The 6,829-nt window shown below is 35.9% G+C and overlaps 1 long non-coding RNA gene across 1 annotated transcript; it reads right to left on the bottom strand.

Annotated features, from left to right (window-relative positions):
• Positions 1–1,019: 1,019 nt before the first annotated feature.
• Positions 1,020–4,173, bottom strand: LOC107028016. Its single transcript, XR_001457787.2, has 4 exons — positions 4,020–4,173; positions 1,849–1,921; positions 1,360–1,540; positions 1,020–1,280 (listed from the first exon to the last, which is right to left on the bottom strand). It is a non-coding gene; the product is annotated as an uncharacterized LOC107028016 (long non-coding RNA).
• Positions 4,174–6,829: the final 2,656 nt, after the last annotated feature.

The raw sequence follows: 6,829 nt of genomic DNA, 5'->3' as shown, positions 1-6,829 counted from the left end.
AAATATTTAGAAAATAAACAATGTATAGCTCCTATATAAGCTACTTACCTACATGTTCTTATTTCCTATACTTGAAACATAAGGTGACATATAATACATTTATCTATAGTGATAGTAACTTTAAGTCATCAAGGAATTTATACATAATGGGGATCAAGTTATTTATTGTCTCACTAGCAGTATTTATCATTATGTCACAACTCACAACTATGTATGACTAGAACTCTTCTCCATAGTTGGACATATATTCTACAGTGCCTAGTTCATTTTTTAAGTGATATTAATGGTGTCCCTAGAGCTTGCATGCACCCTAACTAATTATTTGGTCAATTTGTCCATCCCACAAGGGAAATTATTAAACTAATATGCAAAAGTCTATCTTCCTCGCACCAAAGAAGTCACAAGGTAACCTGAGAGAAATATTCAACACCATACTACAAAAATGGAAACAGAGCAAGTATTGGAGTCCATGGAACATATTGATAACGTAGTGCTGCCCACCAAGACTAGACTAGATGGGTGCACCATGTGTTGCAGCTGGGATTCAAACCTGGAATCTCCAATTTGTAACTCCTATGCCTTATCAACTAGGTCATCCCTTAAAGACAGTGTTTTGGGAGGCGTGAAGCGAAAAAAAAAGCGATAAGGTTCCGCTTCACGCTTTAAGCAATGAAGCGCTCACATACTCTTTCTAGTCTGTGAAGCGTAGAAGGCTTGCATCTCGCTTTCTTGAACACTTCTTCGAGAACCAAAATTATATTATTAACTAAAAGTATCATATATGTTTTTTTACTTATCAATAGGGAAATTACATAGAAATGATTAATGACACAACTAACTACTCGCAAAGATGGGCCATTCAAAAGGCTAGCATTAGAAATTTGAGATGAGTTGAATTTGAACATATTTGGAGCTCAGTTTCCCCTATGTTAACCTATGTTAGTAATCAATGTGCATTCATTATTTTATCTCATTTTGAGCATCGGGACTCCTATGCACCAGAATGGTAAAACCACCCGGACTAAAAAAATAGACTACATTAATTGGATGGAAGTAAAAATTAAATAAATTTAGCAATGAAAGCTTTACGGATATGATGGCGTAGCAGAAATTATTTTGGAAGATAATATTAACAAGAAGGACATAATAACATACAGTCCTGAATACAGCAGCAACAGAATTTATTTTCAAGACCTTTGTCTATTTCAGTCCTGACTACAGCAGCAACACCCAGGACAATGTCTTCAGGCAGAATGACATCTGGAATTTGGGGTGGAGATCTGGTGCATATATTTCAAGGTGAATCCTAAGGTATATCTGGATAGACAAATTACTAAGGAAGTCAAAGAGTATACTTACTTGTTGATGAAGGTGGATGCATCGGACCAAAGGAAAAGGACTGCCAATGCAAGGATCAGCATATGGCAAACAAACGTAAGCAAATGGTTCTGATGCAACTAAAAAAGCACCCAAAGTGAAGTGGCAAACCCAAGCACACTGGCAGTAATTTTATTGTCCCTCCACAGAAAAATGTCCGCAACTGCCCATAAGAATTGAGTAATTAGATACATAAACACAATCAAGCAAATGTAAAAGACACTGCGTAGCAGTTTAACTACACATCAGACACATCTACTGAAGCTTCAAATTCTATGAACTTCAAAAGTAGGCAAAAAAATGGGTTTGAAGAAAATGGGGTAAAAGACACGTAGGAGGTGAAAAACATTTGGGTATTTTGGGTAAAGCAAAAGTAGATAAACTTGCTATGTTTCTTTGGTTGCACAATATATCTTTGCAGAGGCATGTAACTTGTATCTAATGAGACTCATTTTCTAGATGAATACTTACCCCCTAGCCAATATCACAATTTTACAACCACCAATCCACTAGTGCATCCTCACAACAGCGCAGCACACAATATCTGAAAGGAAGAGAAAAGCAGAATTTAGGACTAAATGTCTAATCATACTATTGAAAGAATCAATGTATCATCTAGGCGAAACCCAATATCCAATACCATTAGGATCCGATAGTCAAGAATGCCAGCTGGATTAGAAAACTTGAAGAGGTCCTTATTCTCCCTAAGAGTTAATATCACTTCCATTTAGGCCTTTTAAAGTTCTATTCCACTTCTCATCCCTACTTAACATTCCATAAAAGGGAAGCGTAGCTCATATCTAACTAGCAATTTCCTTAACGAGGAGCAACCCCTTGTGTTAAAAGATCAACTTATCCCTTAGAAATGGCAAGTCAACTAAAAAAGAAGGGATTAGGGATCGGGACAATGTTTGAGGTTTACAAGAACATATTAGATATGACACTAGGTGATGAAGCAAGTATGGACTAGAGAGTCATGGCTACACATTGTTTGACAATCAAATCCAGAACTGTAGTACCATATTGTTGATGAAGGAAAAGAACAAAATTTTGAGAAAATCAAGGTTTACTCTTAATGTGTCCCTTGAACCTAGACGATGTAGAAGATATTATTATAGCACTTGTACTGAATTCAAGCTTCTTATAAAAGGAAAACATACTAGACAAACTTAAATGAGAGTTGAGAACTTTAGAAGTTAATACTGCCTATTCGCAGTATGTGCAACATGTCATCTCTTACATCTTACATCTGAAATATAACAACTTTTGAAAGATGAATATCTTATCCATCAAAGACTGCTAACCATAGCAATTCATTTAACAAGCTGGTCAAAAGCTACCAAATATTTCACCTCATCATGTAAGATTGTAAGTACTATTTCACATTCACTGACTTATTCACTTCTCTTTTGTCCAAGAACTGCTTCTTTTAGTGATGCACATATGGATTCTCAGGATGGCACTGATGTTTGCTAGACACTCCACTCATTCCGTTGGTTTTGGGAGAAACCTATGTATCATTGAGGCATATTTGCTTATGAAGTGACATTTTGTATATTTTTGGGTATAGTCAAGGCCTAGACCTGTGTGTGACTTAGAAGTTGTACAAACACCATACTCATGTCATGTTTTATTTAGTAAAATTTCTAATGTAGCCTTCCGTTGCTTCTTTTATGACGTTATCGATTTTTATATTTTAAGTTTCCACTTAATGAATTGCTCACTGTTTTATGAGATTTATTATCTTTCAATTCTACGTACCTATCATGACATTTAAGAAGTTAAATGTTCATTCTACACTTTTGATCGTGCAATTGAGCTTAAAGCAATCATAAGTTTCCATTTCTATTGAATTCCGTAAGTGATAAGCAAGAATTGCAAGGCCTGAGCAATAACACCACTCATACAGTAAGACTTAAAGCAATCATAAGTTCCAATTTCTATTGAATTTTGTAAGTGATGAGCAAGAATTGCAAGGCTCGAGCAATAATACCACTCATACAGTAAGACTATGAAGTGTTGGGAGACTGAAGGATGATACTTATTGAAGTGTAGTGAGGGGCATGTTGTCAAGGATAGAAACTTGTGTAATACATACAGAATGTGTTATCATACAGAGGATTTTCTAAGCACTGAAATTCCTTCGACAAAACACACCCGTGTGCACTAAGTTTCTGTACGCGTGGAGTCCTATGGACTATAATAAGTTGTTTCTACCACTCGAACCCGTAACCTCTATGTCAGGTGACAATAACTTTACCAATTACGCCTAACACGGATATATCTAGATTATATACACATATAAACCTCTATCAAATTGACTTTAGCAAGTCATAACCCCCCCAAAAAAAAAAATCTTTTACACATTTTCAGCCACAACTATACAAATGATAAACCCAGGAAATTTTTAATTTCCATTTACTCATTTCCCATTTCATAAAAATCCGAGAATCAGAAATCCGAAATTTTCATCCATTAAATGAAACACATCCTTCAGAAAAAATACCAAAAAACGCTTAATCCCAACACTTTACGCTAGTCATCATCCTGAAAAGAATTAAGTCTTTGACATAAATTTAAAAAAAAAAAAAAGAATCACATAAACATTAGCTATGAGAAAAAAAATAAACAAATAGTTATACCATGTGAGGCCGATGAATGCTGTGTATACGTAATTCCTTTTGCACCGGAGGGCAACGGCGGCGCGCCTAACACAAAAAAATCCGAAGAAGTGCTGTACGGCGTTCACAATATTTACTTTTGCCATTTAGAAAAATGGAGGCCGAATTAGGTTAAAAGAACTAATATATTAATGCTACTTCTAATTTACAAATTTTGGCGTGTTTTTTGTCTTCTTCTGCTTCTTGTTGCTTCTCCTCTTTTCACTTTTTGATGTGTAAATTATTTCGGGCGAATTATATTTCTAAAGAATTAAAATACTAAGATGATTTCACATTTAATATTTGAAATAATAAGAGGTGATTTAAGTCGTTTGAGAGTGAATAATTATTATATAATATATGTATAATTAAGTAATTATTCAACTTTCTGAGTGTATTATAACATATAGTTTGTGCGTAGTTCATATATACATAAGATATATTGTATAGTTACTGTATTTTTTTTATAACTTTTGACAAGCTATAGTATATTGCACATATATAGTATCATTGACTAAAGAACGAAGGTGAAACCATAATGATATTACAACTATATATTTATATATACTGATTTAATATCGATTAGATAAAAATTATCAGCCTTAATGAATGAGGGGTATAAATTGTAAAAGAAATTAAAAAAATATGTATTTCTTGAATTATTTTGAATTGAGATATGAATATGTAGTTAGCCCATGTCACGACCCAAAACGGGCCGCGACTGGCACCCACACTCACCCTCCTATGTGAGCGAACCAACCAATCTAAACCCTGACATTTCAATATAATATCAACAGAAAGTAATGCGGAAGACTTAAACTCATTAATAAAAACCAATTCAATAACTTCTAAAATTCAACATCTATTATTTCCCCAAAATCTGGAAGTCATCACCACAAGAACATCTATCCTCAAATTACTAATCTAAGAGTATCTAAGAAGCTAAAATAACAAAAGCTAGTCCATGCCGAAACTTCAAGGCATCAAGACATGAGGAAGAAGATCCAGTCCAAGCTAGAAGCATTAGCTCACCCTGAAATCTGGCTTGATGAAGACTGGCTAGAGTTGCGGTTGAGTTGAAGACGACGGTATGTTTGCTGCACTCCACATATAACAAAGAAAGAAACATACAAGTAGGAGTCAGTACAAAACACGAGTACTGAATAGGTATCATCGGCCAACTCAAAATAGAAAACAGTATATATCAAATAATATCATAAATCAACTACAATACTCAACATGTAGCAACAACAAGTTCTATACTCATTAATAAGCACCGCCAAGTTCACCCATGAGGACTCAAGCCTCAATGCCATACCCATTTGGGAATTAGGTTCATTAGATTGAGTATATTAACATCTTTCAAGATTCATTATGTTTATTTCTCTCGTGTCGGTACGTGACACTCCGCTCCATATACTATCCTGGTGTCGGAACGTGACACTCCGATCCCCTAATTCTACGTGTCGGTTCGTGACACCCGATCCCCTAAGTCTACGTGTCGGTTCGTGACACCCGATCCCCTAAGTCTACGTGTCGGTTCGTGACACCCGTTCCCCTAAGTCTACGTGTCGGTTCGTGACACCCGTTCCACTACTCTCATCACTTTAGTTCATCAAGCCTTCTTTTATACCAAGGCATCATCAATCTCATTAACAAGGCAGATTAGGGTTTTTCAAGATTTAGGATTCAATAGCTTCATCATGCTTATTTTATCCTATTATGTAATCACATTCATACAAGCATACAATTAAGCATATAGAAGGGTTTACAATACTACCCAATACATATCATTCGCTATTAAGAGTTTACTACGAATAGCATAAACCATAACCTACCTCCACCGAAGAATTGGTGATCAAGCAAGCAAATCCTCAAAATCTTTGCTATCCTCTTCGTTTTCCTCTTCTCTCGATCGTTTTCCCTCTCTTGTTCTTTCTATTTTTCTTATTCCAAAACCCTCTTTCTTTTACCCTAATTAACATATAATTAAGTATAAAAGATGACAAAAGTAACCCACTAATTAATTTAAGGTTATCTCCTTTAACCCTCAAGAAATTGAATTATTAATATTCAACCACTAACTTTATAATTATAAACAGGAATAGTCCAAAACGCCCCTTAAAACATTTAACAGAAATCCGACCCAGCCTGGGATTACGCAGTCTGTGACGGGCCGTCGTGCCTGCGACGGTCCGTCCTGCTGCTTCCGTCACAGAGTTCAGAGACTATATTTTTACCAAGGGTCTGTGACAGCCCGTCATGCCTGAGACGGTCCGTCCTGCCACCCCGTCGTGACGTTCAGAGAGTCGATCTCAGTACCCAAATTTCTAAATTCTAAGTGTTTTGGAACGAGACCCCCACGACGGTCCGTCGTGCCCATGACGGTTCGTCGTGGGATCCGTAGACTCAGCCAGTTTTTCCAGAAATAAAATCTGCTGCTCAAAACGACTAAACAGGTCGTTACAAAAAAAACTACTTACATTTTAAAACTACACTTCATTTTCTCTAGCATTTGTCCTCTCATTCTCTTTCTAATCTTGCTCGTCTATTCCTCTCTCTCCTTCTATGGCTCACCTCGATCTCCTTTCTTGTCCCTCTTCTCTCTCTCTCTCTCTCTCTCTCTCTCTTTATCTATATTTCATTCTTTCGCCTTTCTTTCTTTGTATTTTTGTATTCGAACGAATAGTCATAAGTGTATAAGAGTGAATGAATACAAATGAAATTAGAACGAATGATGAATATGAGAATGTAATTTCATACAAATCAGTGTGAGCTAATTACATCATATC

This window comes from Solanum pennellii, chromosome 8 (assembly GCF_001406875.1).
Source record: "Solanum pennellii chromosome 8, SPENNV200".
NCBI classification, from domain to species: domain Eukaryota; kingdom Viridiplantae; phylum Streptophyta; class Magnoliopsida; order Solanales; family Solanaceae; genus Solanum; species Solanum pennellii.
The sequence above is the reverse complement of the archived record's forward strand: the minus strand, read 5'-3'. Positions and strand labels throughout refer to the sequence as shown.